Source organism: Aphelocoma coerulescens, chromosome 6 (assembly GCF_041296385.1).
Source record: "Aphelocoma coerulescens isolate FSJ_1873_10779 chromosome 6, UR_Acoe_1.0, whole genome shotgun sequence".
Classification (NCBI taxonomy): Eukaryota; Metazoa; Chordata; class Aves; order Passeriformes; family Corvidae; genus Aphelocoma; species Aphelocoma coerulescens.
This window is the reverse complement of record NC_091020.1, coordinates 20,167,195-20,188,697: the sequence shown is the minus strand read 5'-3', so window position 1 is coordinate 20,188,697 and position 21,503 is coordinate 20,167,195. Positions and strand designations below refer to the sequence as shown.

The following is a 21,503-nucleotide window of genomic DNA, read 5'->3' as shown; positions in this document are numbered from 1 at the left end:
ATTTAAGAACTGAACAAGAAAAGCATGGAGAAGGAAAAGCCAAGGAGTAACATGTGTCTACATTCATGATAAAGTTACCTTAAAGAAAAAAGATCATCAAAACCTGATAAGGGCACCCTGCAGATCATATTCTGTGAATATCCTAAACCGTTACATGACCTCTCACTCTGTGTTAGACTAAAGGTTGTTCCTGAGCTCCTGACTGCATTGAATTGGGTTTTGATCACTGCACGTCATCAGCAAAAAAATTACTTTTTTATCTTGACCTGAAAACAAACAAGACTGGCTTTTACTACAATAGGAAATATTGGGATTGGTCTTGCAGTGACTCAGAGATTGACAGGGAGAAATTTATTCCAGCTTACTCAGAGAACAACAACTTGGGACAAGAATATTAAAGTTTTTACTATCGCTCTGATGAGTGCCACAATTTTAATACCACAGCTTTAATATTCACACGATAGTACCAAGAGAGTTTTGATAAAAAATCACCAATTAGTGTTGGAGTCAAAGCAGAGATGCCATAACTCACACAGTAGTGCACACTTGAAGTCTGGTGTTGGCTGCTGCAAGTAACCTCCACAAAATTGAAGGAGCCAGGCTGCCATGTCAGTGCAGCCCTCTGCAAAAGCACAAGCTGAGGCTAAAGCAATTATATTTTTCCACATGGATATTTACTATTAAGCTGAGAAAACATAATCTGGAAGGCATCCAGAGTGACTGAGGCAACGCCACAGGAAGGATTGCACTGTGAAAGTGTGAGTGCTCAGAGCACTAAGCAGGTGTGCATCACACTTGTTCAGATTTATGATGGAAAATACATCTCTTTGATATGTTCATTGCATAGCAAGTATAAAAGTACAGATATGGTTTATCATAGAATGATGCTGATGCAAGACAAACGATGTCAAAACATTCTCTCCTAGAGTAAATTGCCACAATGTTTCACACATTGCAAATCCTTGAAAATGGGAAAAATTCCCAGGAAGATTTGTCCCAAGAGACATATCAGCATGGAAAGCTTTATCCCAAAGAGTTGCTTAAAGTTTTCTTATAAGAAATTTTAAATGCCATTTCCCCAGTAATTCTTCATGGGCCAGCTTGCACAAGTTCAACACTTTACTGTATCTCTACCACCCACAGACAGTACCTATGACATTCCCATTTCTCCTATCACATATGGTATATGCCAGGTTATCAAAACCCCTTTAATAGCATGAGATAAAAATAGAAAGATGAATTGTTGTCACTAAAGGAATATGAACAAGCCAAATCTGTGAGGAAGACTCTGAAGTAAATCCTTCCATAGCCAGTTTTCACTGCATCAAATGACCCATCCTTATGAAGATGGATCAGTAGATCTTATAAACATGTTGAGGGGAACTTAAAAAACATTTTTGCATCATGAGTAGCCACCTCTTTTTCTGATAGCTACTCTGCCCCCTCTCTTCTTCCCTCCCCCTCCATTTTAGATATCTGCTCACCATAGTTTTCACAGGCAAGTTTTCTTCTCTCTACTTTTTTGTCTTTTAGCACACTCAAGCCTTATTTAAAAAGAGCATGGGTGAGTGCATTCTTTTAGGAGTCAATGCCATGTAACAAACCACATTGTTCATCCTGAGGTAATGCTTGGAGGTGTGCCTTGTACAGCTGATGCCCTTGACCCAGATCCTCTCCATGTCCATCCAAAAAGATCAAGGCAACCTTGAGAAATCTCATTTAGCTTTCAGAGTTGGATCAACTGTTATATCCTTTTTAAAATTAATTTTCTAAAAGGACTGAAGCAGACTGCTTAATGGCCTAGTAACCAAAGCACAGTGATCCATGGAAATCTTCATCATTGCTCTGATGAGGTTCCTACACCCAACTTATCAGCTGAGCACCTTCCAGCCAGCATTAGAAAGCACAGCCAAGGTCTGTCACATGCTGTTTGTTCCGATCTCTGCTCCTTACTCTCACCCCCCGCTTCCACTTTTCCCCAGGCTTGTGCAGCAGAGTCCCTTGCTTAGGTAGCTTTTTTAACCCCTGAGAACATACATATCTTTGTGCTATAGGTTGGAGGATGTGTGACTTGTTCTTGGGATAAGTTTTGTTGAAAGCTACAGCAACCTCTAGCTTGCAGGAGAATGTTTCACTGTCTTTAAGGCTGCCTCAGGAAAGATTCATCTTCTTTCCAGGCTTGCATGTAAAAGTGGGCTTACTGACCTGCAGGTTTGGCTGACAACTCACCAGGACACCAATGTAGAGCAGTGGGCAATAGATTAATTGAGAGTGTAAGACTTTTTAGACCGAGTCTAGATCCCTGTCCAGTGCTGCTATTGCTAAAGGTGCTGCAGGCACGGCTGCTCTTGGCAAAGTCTCAGGAGGCCCCTCTATGCCAGCTCTGCTGGTGCCCCCAGTGCTGTGAGACAGTGCAGGTGCACAGTCAGGTGGGCTTCACAACAGAAGCAACACCCACACAGGGCAGTTCTCAGGGTAGCCAGTGTGCTGCTCGCAGCCCTCCTCACAGCTCCACCGCTGCTGGAGCCCAGGGGAATGGTCATGCTGTGCCAAACTGCCCCACACCAGGTGCAGAGAACAGTCAGCAATTCCCAAGTGTGCATGGAGGAGTTTGCTGTGCACTGTTGCCTGAAACAAATACACCCTTTGAGAGCAAAATAAGGGTATCTGTTCCCCATTCAATTTCCCAAACACTCAGAGTAGGAGCTACTAGGATTTTGTGTGTTAAAAATGAGGGTCTGCAGAACCTTACAGAAGCATCAGCATGTAAAACGTGGGTGTGGCCCGAGGACCACTCCTACCCTCCAAGAGCTGGGGTTGGAGAGGTCTTCCTTTCTCTGCAGTGCATTGAGGCATTTTCAGCCATTGTTGTGCCAGATGACAAGGTTGAATAACTTCTCATCCCCAGAGGCTGCTAACCAAGCTTTGTAACAGTTTAGTGCTGCTGTGGGAAAACCTGAGGCATTTTCTCTAGCACACTATTAAACAGAAGTTTCTCTGTTTAGGTATTTCACTGCTGGCTGGGATGCAGGACCCTCCTGCTCATGCTTTTCTCTCCCATAAAGTTCTGCAGAGCCCAGCAGGGGTAGGACTTCAGTTTTTCTGCCTTGGGAAGCTAACACAAGCATACTTTGCCCACCCCCCCCCCCCCCCCGCCCCTCCTTTGCCCCACCCACCATGCTGAAACACAAGGATTTTCAGCACAATATCTAAAATCTATTTTGCTCCTCAACAACATACCTTCAGCATATTTTTCTTGCATCAAGCTGGTAAAGTTTTCACTTGTAAAGTGTTTCCAAATTAAACTGATCTTGTTCCTCCTTCCCAAAGCCATCCATGATGTTTTTTTCTTTACACAGAAGCCCCACAGGGCACCAGCTCAGCTCTGCTCTTCTAAGATACCCTTTAGGGCATCTTCCCACAGATGATTGAATCTGAACTCTAGATGTCTGCAGGCACAACCTGCAGCAGCAGATAATTAAAGTACAAGCAATACTGTATGGGTTTGAGTACAGACCTGCAGAATTTCCTGGCTTAAAGCTAGAGCACAGTAGGCCCTGTCAAGGATGAAAGCAGAGATTTATGTCCTCAGTGGTCAAAGCTGAGGATAGATTCAGAGACTATTTAAAAAGTAAAAATTCACTTTCTGGTAGGGAAACAAGAGGAGGAATGGCACTCTGTTGCCATGAAATGAGAACACCCCACAGGCACAGTCAGTATGGGAGTACTTACATGAGACATAGCCCAGTAAGAATCAGTCCCCTCAGCAAAACCCTTTTCAGAAGGGAGTCACCAGTATCCTACAAGCCTCCAAGAGGTACAAGCAGTTGCACTGATAGATGCTCCCTTCCCTAGAGCCTTTGGGCAAGTTTACATAGGAAGTAAAAGCAAAACAGATCTCCTTCTGTCTCTTCCTCTGCTCCTGGCTATAACATTTCTCATGGAGTACAAGAGTTTCTTTGAAGTTTCTTCACCTGTAAGTCCAGAATGTGGGTCATGCTTCGATGAAGTCCTGAGGATCTCAGATCTGCAGCTGAGCTCCTGGCAAGGGAGCTACCAAAGATGCCACAGAGGATGCAAGTCTGTGTGTAGGCCAGTGGTTTGCCTTCAGGTAGCCAGACCCCAAAGGGCAGCAGTCAGGCAGAAAGATGGCTCATTTCAAAGGGCCTCTCTAGTCTGCCAAATCAGCTTCCTCAGATGAGAGTGCATCCACTTCTGCCAGCCCACACAAGAAATAACCCCCCAGCAGCAAATGTTATTCTCTACAGGGGAAGCACACTCCTGCACAGATTTCTTACCTTTCATTATTCACAGGGATCCCCAACTAATAACACTGTGATTTCTGCAGCTTATCACATTCATTTCTTCCCTACCATTCTTCCACTTGCACTCTCCCATGAGAGGTACACTCTCACTGCCATGGAAGCAGTGGACTTGCCTGCCTATCTCGTAAGTGCTTCCAGTTCAACCCCCTGCTTATATTGCTCCAGCTACTCCAGTGCCCTGTGAGGGGCTTTTTGCCTGTGTATTTTAGGTAAATAGATCACCAGATCATTCTCATGGAAGCTTCTACAGATGTGCTGTGTTTGGAGATGATGATAGAGAAGAAGCTAAATGAAAATGGGTTGAGGGGATCTCGATTTCCTGGTGCCATTTATGTAAGAAACAGTCCAGTATCCCACTCATCTACAGAGCTTTCCACTGCGAGATCTCAAAGCACTGATTTTGTATTACAAACAACTGTGAGAGCTGAGAACTCAGTTAAGGTAACAGGGAGCCCCATCCTCCCACTTCTGCCATAGCCTCACCTTCCATCTTCTGACAAGATTCTGAATTTCCTTGTTTGCTTCTTCAGCTCCACCCTACATGTGCCCCCCCAGAAAGATGGCAGAGGGGCAGACTTAGCAGCAGAAAAGGATTTCTTGTCACGGCACATGCTTAGCACGAGCCTTAGAGCATTAAAGGCAGACCCTCTTCCTCACACTTATTTCAGGAGCCAATACCTGATAATCCAAGGCTGTAATATGTTTTTCCTCTAACAAAACAACTCTAAAGCCATCTACTCCTTGTTACCAGTGCTGGCAAACTGAGGCACTTTCTTAAAGGGTAGGCAGAAGACCATGGGGACCTTTACGGCTTCAATAAAAGGAATTTTATTACAACTTGCTCTTTCCTTTTTGTTCTCCATTCAGCATACATGGCAATGCCATCTGATGTATTCACAATTTATTAATTTCTGGAAAAGAGGTATATTATTTTATAGCCTTGACACAGACACATTTCACTGCATTGCCATGAAGAAAACAAATGCAAGGGATTAAACAAAAACAGCTTCCAGCACTGGTCTTCCACAGTCGTTGATTTTAACTGGAACTCACTTCCACAGAGCTGCCTTCAGAGACAGCAGCAAGAGATCTCCACCCTGGAAGTGCACATGCTCCTCCTCCACAATATTTGCTGGGCAGGCACAGAAATGTGGGTCCAGAACTCCCATATCTGAGACTTGCCAGGGGAGCTGGCATGTAGGCAGAGCAATTGCAGCTGGTGAGAGAACAAGGTATATGAAAATGGGCTGTATTTTATTTGCAGAGGAGTGAGGAGAAGGCACTCAGGTCTTGCTTCATGAGACCCCCTGATCCCAGAGTGAAACTTGCTGCTTACACCAAGTGTAAACAACCTGTGGCTGTCATCCCTCTCTGGTTCAGACTCTCAAACCCCTTTGCAACACATCAGCCTGGAATAAACAGCCCTATAAACAAGGACACTCTCAGATGGTCCCACTGGGTGAGACATTAAATGTCTCACATGGCCAAGTCATATACAGAAGAGAAAACAAAAGACAGAAAAAAGAGGAGGAGGGAAAGATTCCTGCAGAGGGAGATGGAATTGATCTACTAATGGCTCCAGCCCAATTCTCTTTAGAGAGAAGCGCATCCCTCAGTACAATGTTTACATCAGTACCTGCAGTATTCCCGCTCATCTTTTGCCTTTTTAGAATCCATGTTAGCAGGTAAATACATGCACACAGGGCATTTAGCTGATCCCAGACAAAGGCAGTGTGTGTTAGGGCTGGATTCAGCCACACCACACCTGCCAGAGTGCCCTCAGAGCCACGCTCCTCACATGCCAGCATCAAAGGGGTGAGTCTAGACTCTCCTGCCCTCGGGTATGTGCAACCTTGCCAAGGCCATGCCAAGACTGTTTAATCCTATTAAAGCATAAGATGGAAGTACATGATACTCATTAAAAGAAAATAGCTTGCTTTGTTCCTGAGATCTGAACCCCACAGAAGCAGATAACCCACCATTATTGATCTCTGCAGGCAGGGCTTGCCATTCCCAGCTCCACTGCCAGGAGAAATCCCACAGCCCTGCTCTTTGCTCCCATGTGAAAGAGCCAGGTTTAGAATCCCTACTCAGGACAAATGCCAGAGCTAGAGCACATGTATTTCCAAAGGTAAATTGCAAATGTGAGGGTCCAGCTCGTCCTTTGGGTGCTGCTTTACAGGCACACGGGGCCCATACGGAACCACAGCCAGTTGTCACTGTCCCCACACTGCCCTTCTCACTGAAAAAGTACCAGGCAGACAAAATTTTAGCTAGTTGTATAAGTCAACAAACAAATCTTTTAGGAATAGTAATTATTTAGCAAAAGGTGAAAAAAAAGATCTAGGTAGATGGGCTGTGCAAACTCATCCAGATCTCTTAATGCATGGAAGGGGCAGGAATGCAATAGCATGTGGAGCTTTTCTGCAGCATCCAGCTAAAGTGCAGGATTCAAGATTTCCAATGGTTTTAGCTGTCTCCAACATTTGATTTAATTTGTTAAACTACTGAAACATGAAGTTGCTTTCTCCTTCCAAAACTATTTATTTTTAAGATACCCGTGCTGCAGTGCAGCAGGCATTGTTGATTGCATATCACCTTACTAATGAAGTGATGAAATCAAGCCTTGTTGCTTTTGTTCATTCCACCTATAATAATCTGAAACAATTCCTTCCAGTCTCATGCCATTTGGAAAGACAGAGCTGTTTGTATCCAGGTAACCAGTGCTGGCACCACAGAGGTCACTGCAGATGTGTGCCCAGGGACAAATCTCCCCCAAGCTCGTGAAAGGGCCAAGACGGAAGGGGCAAACTCTCCTAAAGCAGTAACACACCTGACCCTATAGAAGCCAATACAATTTTCTGCCACATTCCCCAGAGAAGCCTAGGGAGGGGAGTGTCCAGGTACTGGACTGCTTTTTGGACACCTAGAGCTGTGCAACAACAAAACCCCACAAAAAAAAACAAGGGAAAAAGAAGCAGGAGAACAGCAGCAAGGGGAAGATATACATATGCATACAACCAAGAGTTAAATGGTTTTCATTCCTTCATGCGTATTTCCTGTCTTGTTTCTCTGCATGTCCAAGTACTAGAGCATTGCCTCCCTGTCTTCTGACAACAGAAAGCCTGCCCCACAGTAATAACCATAAACCTGTTATTTAAAGGGACTACCAGCTGATCCTTCTTCCCTGCCCCTCAATCAACGGAGCAGTCATTCTTCTCTCCCCCTTGGTGTTTGCCTCAGGTGCTTGCCCCATTAGATCTTCACTAAGGGTATTAATTCACTCTGTTGCTGAAGAATCACCACAGATCTTTCTATGCTCTCTGTGTCCACTAACAGTTTACATAAAGCAGAAATCCCCCATTCTCTTTACCCAGGAATGTCTTTTTCAAAAAGTGATATCAAAAAAACCCATTAATATAATTTTCTTTACAATAAAAAAAAATTACACAACACACTCCCTTCACATAGCCTACTGTGAGTGTTTTTTCTTTTCAGAGGGCGTGTAGTCAGTTATTTCTTAAGAAGGTGCTTTATATGCTCTCCAAGGCAGCATTCATAGTATCCCACATATGCTGGTTGTTGCTATGGAAATCATTTCTCCGTAAGCTGATGTGCAAATGCAGGTCTCATTGCTGAGCAGAGAAGCTAAAGGTGTGCATGAGTCAAACTATTTGCTGTGCATTATTCCTCTGCAGCCTTGCTGCTGCCAGGGGACAGGAAAGGAACAACTAGTGTCTGCACAGAGGGTGCCTGTACCAAGGAGCTGTGGAGAGCTAGCAGTGCTGGATAGTCACAGGAAGGTTCTGGCTGTCACCTGCAGCCAAGCACAATTCAGTCATTCAGCTCATCTGCCCTGGGTGCCATGGAAGTTAACAGGATACAGGTACAGGAGGTACAAAACAATTCATGATGTTTTTAAACATTTCAGGGGGAAGGTAAGTCACAATGTGCCATCGTGGCTAGGAGGCACAAATCCCCTGTCCTGTCTGTAGGCCTGTGATCCCTCAGAAAAGTCAATGAGAAAATTAGACTTTTGGCAAAGTCCTGCTGGTGGCTACAGAGAGGCAGAGACTGAAGAATGCTGGAGGATCCCTCTGACTCTGGAGAAGCAGCAAGACCAAAAGGGAAAAGCATCTACAAAAACCAAGCTTCTTCACATATGCTGTGTCTGGCAACTTGACTAAACATGGTTTTTGTGCTCCTGACTACCTATGAATAAGCATTAAGGCGGATATTGGAGTACTCTCAGTCAAAACACAGCTTGATGCCAGCAGGCACTTTTCAGAAACAACTGCTGCCCTTTCCAAAGTAATAGAAACAGAGGAACCTGCTGCCTCCAGGACTCAGCTCTTGACCATGAGTGAGGATGCAGCCCTTGGGGCAGAGGGCACATGGGGGCAGGTGCAGAGCTCCTCTGTGCCCCACTCCAGCCAAACACCAGCACTTCTCTGCATAAGGGAGGCTGGGAACGTTTCAACACAAGCATCCCACACCCCTTTCCCCCTCCCCTGGAATACTTGGCAGTAATTTTCATAGAAATATTGCAACAAGTAGGAGGTCTCAAGACAGCCCCCATGCCTCAGTGTTTTCTTAGTTCATCTCTTCTGCAGCCTGATGGGAGGAACTAGGATCAAAGAGGGAACAAAGGGTGTAATGAACTCAGATTTATAGCAGGTTTTTAAGGGGGGAGAGGGGAGATTATTTTTGGCAAATGCTAGATTGGCCATCTGAATATTCAAGGGTTTTTTTTCTTTCAAATGAAGAACTAGAAGGCTGCAGCAGACAAAGGCAGATCCATCAAAAAAGCAAATATGGGATTTCTTCCTTCACCCCCCTGAACAAATTGCTCCTGCAGAAGAGCAACAAGCAGTCCACCACATGAACTTCAGGTTTCTATTCACATCTTACCTCCTTTATCTCTGCTCTACAGATAACAGGTGCTATATCCAACCTCTCCTCTGAATTACCTTCTGTCCTAGACATTAGGGAGCTCTTAGAAGCCAAGCAAACAGCTTCAGCTACAGAAATTTGTGAAGTTTTTACACGACCTTTTTTTTTTTTTTGGTCAGTCACCCTGGGGAAAGGCAGCTAGTTAAAGAACAGATTCCAAACACCCAAACAGAAGTCTAAACTTCTACACAACAGCTTAGATCACAAAGACAATAATCTCAAAGCACAGCTCCTGTGAGGTACATTATAAATGACAACTAAGCACAGTAAACAGACTGCAGCGTATCAGTGTAAACAAAGCAAGCAGATCTCCCTCACCCTTACCTCAATTCAGGGCTAAAAGCGAGTCTGCTGTCACCCAAAGCTGCTCCACTCCTGCTTGCTTTCTCAGTGGAGATGGTCTGGTCTCCTCTCCTCTCTTACGAGTTACCTGCCAGAAGGGCAGCTGGTCCCTGGCCCTTAGTAAAAACACCTGGTTCAGCACAGCTTGCTAGCAGAGCACAGGGGTGCCTGGGACTTAAAACAAAAGAACATAGTTAATGATTATTTATAAAGATTATTGTAATTTTAACTATCTGTGAGCTGTAACAGGCATTTTTCTGGTTAAAAACAGCTTACTTGATCAATACTTCCTAGTATACTAGTAAACTTACACCATCTATTGAAAATACAATGATAAGCAAATAGAAGTGTTTCCAGTTGCTTGAAGAAGATATGGTATGAATGTAAATAAATTATGCTAAATCATACTATCATAGAGAAGTATCTTGTGATTTATAACTGCCTACCTTATGTAAATTAATGCCCCACAATTCTGCAGCCTGTGGATAGCCGTCTTTTGTGTTGTGATATGAACACACATACTATGCTTCAAAAGCTTCCAATTACGTGGGTGGGATTTGGAGAATACAAATGACATAAAAATCTAGAGGGGTTTATTTCAGGAACACCTTAGTATGATAGAATGTAGTATCAAGATTAGAGGTTATGAATTAGATTTTCATTTTCACTGTCTTGTTAGAAAGGATATAAAAGAAACACTGAAGGAATAGTAGAGATACAGGAAAGAGCAAAGTATACTCTTGCATTTAATACAATTCCTCACCATTCCTCTTATTTTTAGTATAATGGCATTCATAGTCAATCATATTGTGACCGTAAATTTAAGAAATGTGATTTTGCATAGATTTGGAATGGTCTGTTTATAACATTCGTAGGTGCAGGCACAATGCCACTGTCAGAGGGACTGGGAAGGATTCTTCTCATGCACATGAAAGCCAAACCCTATGTTTACATTCTGAACAAGTTCCTGAATTTGCTAATCATTAGGGTTATTTCTCCCTTCTCAGCTGCATCATTTCATGAAAACTGTTTATTTCTTGACAGTTCAGAGGGTGAATTTGAGCTAAAATGCTCCTTAAAATATTTGATGCTCTTCCTTAACAGATGTAAGTGAATTTAGAAATCCAGATCAGTGAAGTAATAGATTGAATTCAGTAGTTTTCTAAGATAATTTTCTTCAACAAAACCCAAGCCAAACTCAGAGACAAGGTTTTTGCAAATGTTAAGAAACATAATGTTTTCAGGGATTGCTTTATTATAAAGGGAAAGATTAAGTTAGTACATGTCAAGAGGGAGGATGCACGTCAGAGAAAGGGGAAGAGGTGTTGCTGGCTCAAAGATCTGCTAACTTTTAGTCTTTCCATGGAACGAACAGACACTATTTTTCTGCTTTGCTTGAGAAAAAGTTATTTTAGCTATGGCAAAACTACTCAAAAAAGGACTTTTGCCCCTTATCTCTCTGTAAGAATTCCACCTTATGTGTGTGATGACAAAAGGAGACACAAAATACATGTCAGTGCCAAATCCTAGAATTAAACTGCAGGGGAGAAGGAGGGTTTGTCAGTGGGATCCTGTACATCACACTCTGTATGAGGCAAACCCTAAGATATCCAAAGCTCCCAGCTCTGATTAACTCCCACAGGAGAGTAGTGACTCAGCACCAGGCAGGAGATCCGAGTGCATTTCAGGGTGAGGCCATTTCCCTACATGATAGCAAATATTGCAGTGATTCTTTAAACTGATTCTATACACATAAATATGTTGTAATAAATCTCATCCTCAACACATCAGTCCAAAATTGGTGCTCTCTTGGCTGAACATTATGCAACTTGGCTTCACTTGACCAGCAACACACCCTGAGGGTCAGATATAGGGGGGATATTTTCATCTGACTAGACTGTTAGTGAAACCAAATACTACCCATCTTTCCCTGCCACTCCCCTTTGTTGCTGGATTTATTTTGTGAGAACAGTTGTCCTGTAAACAAGAAAGAACTCATGTGGCTGTTTTTGTCATTGCAAAAATAATCCCAGAACCTGTTAAAGGATAATAGCATCTAATGCAATGTGTCCTGTCCTTCCACAGGAAAGGCACTGGCCTCTAATATTTTTTTCTCTTACAAAGCAAAGAAAGCAAGTGATGTTTCATTCTCTTCTGTCTGAACCTGAGTTCAAATGTCTGTCCATCAAATCTAGATTTAGAGCTGGAAAAAGACAGACAATCACATCTGATTATCTGATGCACCAATTCTACTGATTCAGGATGGCAATATGCAACCTACTACTTCAAGAGGAAACCTCTGGTTATTTGGCTGTTGTTGTGCACACAACAGAATTGTTCCAGGTATTTTCCCTAAGTCCAGCATATCCAGGATGTGTCTGTACAGGACATAAAATCAGCTGTGTGAGGAGCAAAGTGCCCTGAAGGCACTGGAGCCCACACAGAGTGGGTGCAGTGTCTGTACCAGCTGTGATGTCTGGGGTGCATTGCACTTTTTGTCACTGGCTGGCACTGCACCCCTACACATTACAGTACTTTCTCTGCACTTTACAGCTCCTCAGGCTGTTTGTGGCATCTCACTGTATCTTAACATAAAAGAAGGTTTTCGTAAGATTGCAAAGTTCTAGGGGTTGGAAAATTGATTGAGTCACAGAAACATTATTTCAGGTTAGCTCTACAGTGTAAATCAGTAGAAAGTATGTTCTTCCCAGAAAACTGGCTCAGGATTACTTGAAGCTCAGTTGGTTGGAGCATGATGCTAATAATGCCAAAGTCATGGTTCAATCCCTGTACGGGCCATTCACATAAGAGTTGGACTCAGTGGTCCTTGTGGGTCTCTTCCAACTCAGAATATTCTGTGATTCTGAAGAAAGCCATTTTCAATCCAGCAGAAACTTCACGTTGGTTGGCAGCAGGTCGCCCACCTCCATTCATCAACAGAATAAATCCTCCTTGTGTTGTCTCCTGATGATACCAAACATCAGCACAAAAGGCACATCGCCTTTGGAAGCACAAACTTGCAAGCACTCTGGAATGGGATGCACATGTCCCTTGTCCTGCTGTAACCTGGAACCAAAGCTGATTTAAATGCAATTCACAGACAGGGCTGCTACAGTTACACTTTCTCTCTTGCAGTGAGACACAGTGGCAGCTACTCAGTTCTGGTATATCTACAGTGTTAGAAAACAGTAACTTGATCCAAAGAAATCATCAGCAGGGGTCTGAACTTACTGCTCAGTGACAGCAGTTCCTGGTCTAGGAGTACAGCTCCAGATGATGTTAGGATGACACATCCCAGCCACAGTGGAGAATACACAATTGTCCCCATATGACATGAAAGGTGACACTGTCCACAGCACACAATTTTAGCCATTAGACATTTGTTATGAATATCTAGCAGCTGCAACTGGGAATAATTTCTAGTGTGAAGGTCTTGCATTCCCTGTGCAGAGACATTAGAAGGGGGAGTCAGCAGCTGCTGAGCTTTAGTCCTCAGCCAAATCCTGGCAAACTTCTGACCCTACATGTTTTCCCTGGACTTAGGGGCTCCATGAACCTGCAGCTCCAGAGGCTGTGGAGGTGGTGTTGCACTCGCTCTGATCAAGAAGTGTGTTTGTAGCTCCATGTTCAGCTCCTCAGAGTAGCTGAGTTTGTCCACTTCTCACTGATGCTTCTGACAGTTACTTGGCTCCTCTTTCTCACTTGTGACTGTTATGACTAATAAATACATCCTGTTGTTTCTTAAAAGGTGCTACTAGGAGCTATTGCCTTTCAACCCTTCTGCTCAAGCCATGTTAATGAGAGAGGAAGTATGCTAAGATAGAAGAGAACTCTGCACTAGTTCAGCCCAGCAGAAATCTCACAGACAACTCAACTGTCCTTGCAAGATGGGAAGATATGACTGTGGAAACTAATCCATGTTTAGAACAAGCAGCACTTGGTGAAACTTCAGAGAAGTGAGCAGGACTGGTATTAGTAACTTGTTCTTGTTAAATGGGAAGTCTTGCAGTTGAGATTTTGTGTTTAATTGACTTAGCAAAATACTGTCCTGAAAGAGAAGTGAAAAGCCTTGGCACAGAGACAAGTTGTGCATTTCAGCATGGTGGTTTGTGGTAATTTTATTGCATCTAGGGATGATTTCCATATGGATGCTCTGCTTCATGTTACAGTTCTTCATGAACCATCTCACTGGCTGACAGCACACAGCCAGGAGGACAAAAGTGAGATAAATTTGCTGAGTGCTGGTCAAAGAGCGCGAAATAATTGATTTTCATCTTGAGAGAACTAAGGCAACCAGGGTCAAGTCCAGTACAACTATGGCACAACCTTCTGACATGATGCTGAAGGGAGCACCTATTTCATGTTTACTGGGTTTTCAAAAGGCAGACTAACCTATGATATTGTGATTTCTGTTTTTAACTGATGGTGCTCTTATATTGCAATGGAATAGCTCAAGAGCTTCTCCTTTAAGCTTCATCTCTGTTTTGGACTTATTAGCTTCAGCCAGCTGGGTTTTAGCCACTTGAAGGTAAGAGCTGATTACTGGAGGAGCTTCAAACTCATCTATGACATCTCAGGAGACTACAAATTTTAGGCAATAGACTTCAACTCATATAAGTTATGAATGAAACCTATACTATGTGGAAAGAGAAGTAGATATAGTATTCTGAAATGCACAGGGAAAATTTACCATTTCCTCCCAAAAACTTTGAATTATTGGCTTGAATGAAAGGTTGGAAGTATGAAAATTTAAAATATTCATCTGTTCAGTTTTGTATTTTTAGGCTTATACACTAAAAAAAATCTATAGGTGCCAGATGGACTGACTCCACCCATCTGTAACTTCGTAATGAACATGGAGATACACTCAGACCAAGAGCCTGCAAGTTTCCTGATTCTGTTTCTGAGTTGGTATCTAATCCCCTCGTGATTTCTGACAGCTAAGTGATTGCTACAGCTCACTGTACTTGATTTTATTTTCACTAAGAAATGGGTACTGTAGTCTCAGAGTGCTCCATTAGACACCATTTTCAGAAGTGTGCACTTCACTGGAGGACTTCTGTGCCAAGTCAGTGGTTTTGGGACAGTCCATCAATGCAAAATGCTTCGTGTGTGTAAGGAAGACCAGCACTTCACTGCAAGTACAAAACAACCATGGGATTGCTTCAACCTACTAAGGCCACTTACCTTGGCATCTACAGGTGACAGAGACAACATCTTACAGGTTAAAAACTTTTTATTTTAGTTTTTCTTTACATAAAAATGTCATAAGGATGCCAATGAAACTCTATCACTTGGTGAAATCAGCTACATGTCCCTGCCATTATTCTTAGACAGTAACAAATAAGAAAATGTTTGGGGTTTTTTTCCCCCCCCCATTCTAAAGGCTCCATTAATATAGATAACTGAGATCTCCCTGAGTGGCAAATAATCCTATTAATTAATGTTCATGTGAAAAAAAATACAAAGAAAACATACACTTCAAAGGACTATTCATTTGTATGTGAGTGCCTTTAACCCCAATGGAGACAAATGGAAGATGCACATATAAACAAAAGGGAGAATATGTTCACCATGATGGACAGAAAAAGGCCAGCCTGGAAGAAAGTGGAATGCATAGAGGGATTTTAAGAAGGATTACAGATGCCGGTGGCAAATGCACTCAATGAATTATATCTAGATCAAAGAAAAATAGAATGCTTTGATAAGAGATTAAAAGGTGCCCTTCTCAAATGTACAGCTGTAATTACAAGTAAATAAAATTACATTTAAACCCCATACTCAAGGTGTTACTTTTTTCCCCCCTAGTTTTATTTATAAACAACTTCTGGCACCCAGGGAAAAAGACAGCTTTTTCAATGCTGTAATTCTGTTACTACCAGCCACCAAATAAACATCCAATCACTGTTTTCATGCAATTATCAAAAGTTCTGATGGGGCTATGGGCTTTGGGTGCAGGTGGTAAAAATTTTAGAAAAACTAGGTGACACACTGCAGCAAAACCATAGAGATAACCCAGACAGCAAGGCTGCTGCTTTTCTTGGGTTGATAGTTAAGTATTTACCAACTTGTAATAAAGAGAAAAGCAAAATTGGATTTGCTTTCATCTATTGTCTAGAATAATTTCTTGCCCAAGAACATAATGAGCATGTGCACTATTGCTTATGCAGCTTAGTAAAAAAGCAGTAGTTCTTTGAAGAGTCAATAGAAAATTAAGCAGTAAAGTCGTAAGTTATTACAACTGTGAATATGCTTTCATCATGTTATACTAAGTGTAAAAGTTGCCCTCCTTTTTTCTCTTTTTGTTAACTTACAGCTATCATGGGAAGATACATTATGACTGTTTCCCTTCAGCAGCAGTGAGCAGGCACCCCAGCAGGCATTCTTCAGTGACTGGGACCACAGAACTATCTGCAGCTGCTTGATTCAAGGCAGTTCAAATCTGAGCATTTTAATGCTGCTGTGGTCTAGAAATTCTGTCCTTGGAAAAATCACCTTCATGTGACTATTCCTCATTTCTAAAAAATTTTCAGACAGTAAAAGTCAAATCTGTCACCATGGCCTTATGTTTTTCATCTGGGAACTGCTTCATCTACATTTTTCATCTGAAGGTTAAAATTTACCATTTTCCCCCACTAGTTTCTGGTTGTACAAATCATAAGTAGAAAGTCCTCTGCACTTGCAAAGTGCTTCTAGTAGTAGACTTAACTTTCTCAATCAACTGCCACTGAGGGGTCTAATGTTTTATTTGTGATTCTTTTAGTTCACCAGGCTGGAGGTCTGCTTCACAGAACTGTGTTACTGTGAATGATGCTGTAATGCCTTGAGAGCTCACTCCACTGAGCACTTACTGGTGATGAGAAGATGCTTTTCTTCTCTCATCAATAATTTAGAGTTGATATAGAATGTGCTGCACTTCCTGCCTCAAAAATCCTTAGTGAAAACAACACAATTCCCAGTCTCATCAGCACTAAGCTATACAAGTTTCCATGAAATCTCAGTCATGAAGCTGAGGGAAGCATGGATGCATACTCTTGGGATTCATTTCTTTGAATTTTCCTAGAAGTGGTATTACAGAGTCTGTGTACAAAGTCCCTGTGTTTGTGCTTCTGGGATAGAGGGTGCACATGGCAGTAGCCCTCAAAAATCAAACTACCATTATAGGATGTAGAATATACCAGTAGTGATCTTAGTGCTGGGTAGATGTTCAAAACACATGACAGTGCTTTATTTTGGCTCTTTTTGGAATACAGGTTTCTCTTGCTCCTGATTTGTTGATTGACAGGCTTTTGAGCAAAGCAACCTCTCTTCTATCTTCCGTCTGTGCAGGTCTCTAGGTCACCTGGTAGGGATTTCTGACAGGAGGTGATAAATGTCATATACATCTCAAGTGAATTTTTTTTCCCCCAAAAAGACAGGGAAAAAATTTCTACTGCTTTCTGTGATCAAATACTAAAAGAATAAAGCCCAACAGGAATTTGTGAGGATAACCACAAATTTGCCTGTACCTGGCTCTAACCTCAACAGTCTGGCATTCTGAGCTAGCACATGCAAACCTAAGAGTTCAGACTGTGACCATGTGTTTGGTCTCTGACAAAAAGGGCTTAAAAATATTGAAAAAGAAAAGGAAAAAGTTTTTCTGTACGTATTTGAGCTGGAATTCAGACAAAGTTGTAGTCAGTCAGGGATGCCCAACACTTCCTTGCTTCAGGAAAGCTGGGAGCCCAGTGGAATTTAGACATAAAACATTTCAATATTTCTTTTCCACTTTCTGCCAAAACTAAGAATTTCAGAGAGACTGTATGAAGAAAACAAAATAACTAGCCAAAATATGCTGTGTTTCACAAGCTGCAGTTTCTTGGCAAAGCCCCTGGTGATTTCTCATTTCATCCAAACTAGTTCTCTGACTCATGCTGCTTAGTGGGAAATCAATGTCTTTTCCCTTCCTCATCATGCACCACCATATGAAAACATAAGGTTACTCAACAGAATTTAATGGCCACTCACTTGAAATAAAGACAACCCAGTGCTCTGAATCCAAATGTCAGAGAAGGCAGTGGCCTCTTCATTGCCATTCAGACAGGAACCTCTGGGAATGTACTCACTCCTGTGGTCACCCAGCCACAACCCTTGGCCATCAGAAAAACTGGGCGCTGAAAATGACAATGCCCTTCATTATCTTAGTTTCTTAATTGTTTTCTTGTATCTGTGAGGGAAAGGATGTATTTGTTTTTACGCTTCTTCACCATGAAATTTAGTGTTTCATTTGGATTAATGCTGTCCTGCACCCTCTCCCTTGATGGCCTAGGGGGAGGAAAAAGAAGGATCTTCCCGCTCTATGACTTTAGGGTGAGAACAGCCTAGGCCTACACTGTCTTTGCCACACAGATGGTCTAATAAAATATGAAAAAAAAGCAGAGCTCACAGAAAATTTCTCACAGGGTATGTGAGTTAGATGTGGGCAGAGCTTCAGGAAGAGCTGGCTGGTCCTGGTCACAGCCTAGTCACCTCTCTAGCTCCTCTGGATAACAAGAGATTTTTTGGGAAAAGGCCTACCCCGTGGCCTCCTTATCCAGCTGTGGTGTGAAGATGCCTTTGCTGAGACAAAATAGCTGTGGGGGAGATCTTTATTATTTTCCCTTGTGAAATAACAACTTAACTAAATATAGTGTCTGCAGACCTGGAGAAACCAACTTAGATCGTTCACTCCTCTTTCCTCCTTTTACCTGCACTCCGTACACTTTCTGAACCTGTAATGAAACAGAATGCAGAAACCACATGCCAGTTTCATAACAGACTCCTGTAAAACTTCTGTGTTACAGAAGGGCACAAGGTTTTTCTCCAAATTCATCATATGACATAAATTTGTCTCTGATTATGAAACTTTGGAGGAAAAGGTGCATTTGGGGTTTTTTGCTTGCCTTTATTTTTTTGTTGGTTTTTTTTACTTACTCTCTTCTCTAAAATGAAACTCAAACTTCTTTTTATTATATGCTATATACATATAACAAACTGACAAAAGAGAGAAAAATTATTTTCTTATCCTTTTTGTGGTCACAGAAGTACTTATTCTCTATCCCTAAAAGGATGACCAACACACGATGTAATGCAATTCCAAATTTGCATCAATGCTTTTCCACCCTTACTGGTATTATCAGAATCAAAGGAGACATTTGTTAAAAATAGCTTGGATAAAAATCCAATGATATCTTACTGCCAATGAAACCTCATGGAAGGGGAGAAAAAACTTTTCAGCAAATTTAATGTGAAGCAGATTTACACATTTACATTTTAATTGCAAAATGTTAAAAGAAAAAAACCCCAACAAAATAAACCCATTCTCCCTGAAATAAAAACATAAAAGGGTTATTTTTTCTAGGTAATAGTGATTTTAAAATTCTCCTCAAGCTGTTTCTAATATTATAGTGGATATGATTCCAATAAATGAGAAAGAAAGAGGCTGCCTGAGTGCATGTCTTCTTATAGCAGAATTGTGACACACTAGTGTTCTGCTACAAGATTACAAACTCAGTGCTTTATGAAAACATTTTAAAGCAGAATCCACCCAATTCTTTATCACCTTGGTTCCCTGAGCTCCCTTTTATTCACAAGAAGCAGGAATCTCCCTCAGGTAGAGCATCCACTTGGGCTACATCCAAAGATCTCACAGGCCAGCTTCAGTGCCAGTAAAGCAGAGAAGCTCCTTTTCATTTTTTCTTAGCTCCCAAGATGTTTTGACTGGCTGAAAATGATGAAAGAGTTAACAACAGGCTGGCTTACCTGACTCAGTTCCGGGAAAACAGGAGGAAGAGTTAACCAAAACTTTATCAAGAAAGAATCAGACATGTTACACGAAACAGATGCCAATCTGTGTGGCTGGATGCAAAGCAAATCTTTTTTAAAAAGTGTCTTTTTGCAGAATGAAAGGTCTGGTTGAGAGCAGCTTTCATGTTAATGCAGTTTACTTGGGTCTTGCCAAAGGCATTTCATTTCATGGCATATGTTGGTATGATTAAAAAGCATGCATTGTATGGAATTAAAAGGATGCACTTTGGAAGAACTAAAAGTTGGCTCACTGACAGATTGCAAAGTGGTGAGAGTAACGAGTGGAACTATTTCCAGCAGATTCCCACAAGGATCAGTTCCTGGTACAACATCGTTTAGTATTTTCATCACGTGTCCAAACAATGATGTAAAATCAGTCCCAAGATGGTTGGGGGCTGGAGCACTCACCGTCAAAGAAATGGCTGGGAAGTTGGACTTGTTCAGCCTGGAAAAGGTTTCAGGGAAAGTAAAAGCAGCCTATGAGGAGGTTATAAAGAAAGCAGGGCCAGGCTCTTTACAGAAGTCTGTGGGAAGAGAATGAGACCCCATGATCATAAATTTAAAGTGGAGAAGTTTCAACTATATATAAGGAAAAAGAAATTGCTATGAAGATACTCAGACATCGAATCAGGATGGTCAGGGAGGTTATGAGATCTCTTTCCTAGGAGGTTTTTAGGATCCGATTGGATGAAGCCTGGAACAACCTTACCTGAATTCAATTTTGACCTTGTTTTGAACAGAAACTTGGACTAGATGGCTTCCCAAAGTCTCCCCTTGGGAGGAATGCAATTTGGTTGATTCTGCCTGGAGAGTGATTTGGGAATCCTGTTGGATAACTACTTCAACATATGCTCTAATGTAAGGCTACAGGGAAAAGTAATGGCTGGGTGTTACTTGGTCACTGCTGTCTAGAGTCCCACACAAAACCTGACATCTTTGCAGAGTGGAATTCCTAAAACAGAAGCAGCCAGTTGCAAGTGCCCATCACTTCCTCAGGTACAGCCTGTGAGGTCTTGTACTGCTGCCCAATGGATCTCTCCAGTGTTTCCTGAGCTGCTGCTTTTGCTATGTAAGTGGAGAGGACAGCTAGGACCCGAATTTTGTCCTGTGCAAGATATGCAGCATCTCAGAGGGATGTTTCTATCACCCAAAACTATAGCAGCCCCTTACAGAGAAGAAATGCGTTGCACTACTGGGATGAGAGAAAGTACTTAGGAGCTTTCAGGCAAAGTTATACCAAGATTCAATAACTGGAGGCTTTAAGTTAGACAGTGTGAAATTCTAAATAAAAATAAAGTTTAAAAATGCCACAGCTTCTCCAGAGAGAAGATGAATTCTCCCTTGTTGTCATTCAAAAGTACTGGCTATGCTTTGCTGGAAAGCAAGTGGCCAGTGCTGGATCGTGACTGAGGTGGCCAGGATTTGCAGGCAGGCACTCACTGTTCTCTAAGCACTTTTCCTTTCCTGCCTGACTTGGAGTTGTTCTGGAGTATTTCTGAATGGCAGAAACCTTTAAGACAACTCCACACTTTCACAGATAAGCCTTTTACAGCAGCTGAGGGTATAATGTACATCATCTACCACATGCAAATGTTAGAGGTTACATTAACAGCATCAGCACAGGTGTGCTGGAGCAGAAGGATCCTGACCTATATCACTAACTAGAAAGGCAAGCAGCCAAGAGATAAACCCATTTGACCACAGATAACAACCCTTCTGATGTGTTTTGCTGCACTTGCTTATTAGCTGAGATCCATTAAGGTGAATTATCTAGATTCATGTGTTGTAGAAATGCCATTATGATAAAACTCACAGCCTCAGATACATTCAAATACCTTGTTTTTAAATAGAAATCACAGTTGTATTTTTTTCTGTTATGTGAAATCCCCAACCCTTATGTAATTTGAAGAGGCTTTTTTAAGCTCTTCCTAAGTGATGCAACTATTGACTCATTGCTGCTTTGAGTTTTGACACCAGAGAACTGTGTTGGCCAGACCAGCAATCTGCTAGACTATGAATTCTTTGTTTCTTCAATAACAATCTGATGAAATGGAATTG

General features: G+C 42.0%; 1 protein-coding gene across 2 annotated transcripts in view; it reads right to left on the bottom strand.

Annotated features, from left to right (window-relative positions):
- The window catches only part of PCGF5 (polycomb group ring finger 5), a 117,125-nt gene that overhangs the window by 92,108 nt on the left and 3,514 nt on the right, over nt 1-21,503 (bottom strand). For both annotated transcript variants that reach the window (XM_069019656.1, XM_069019660.1), the window contains exons 3-4: nt 19,854-19,969; nt 9,603-9,794 (exon numbers count right to left, since the gene is read on the bottom strand). The gene's annotated coding sequence lies outside the window, so the exon portion shown is untranslated. The remainder of the gene's footprint in view (nt 1-9,602; nt 9,795-19,853; nt 19,970-21,503) is intronic.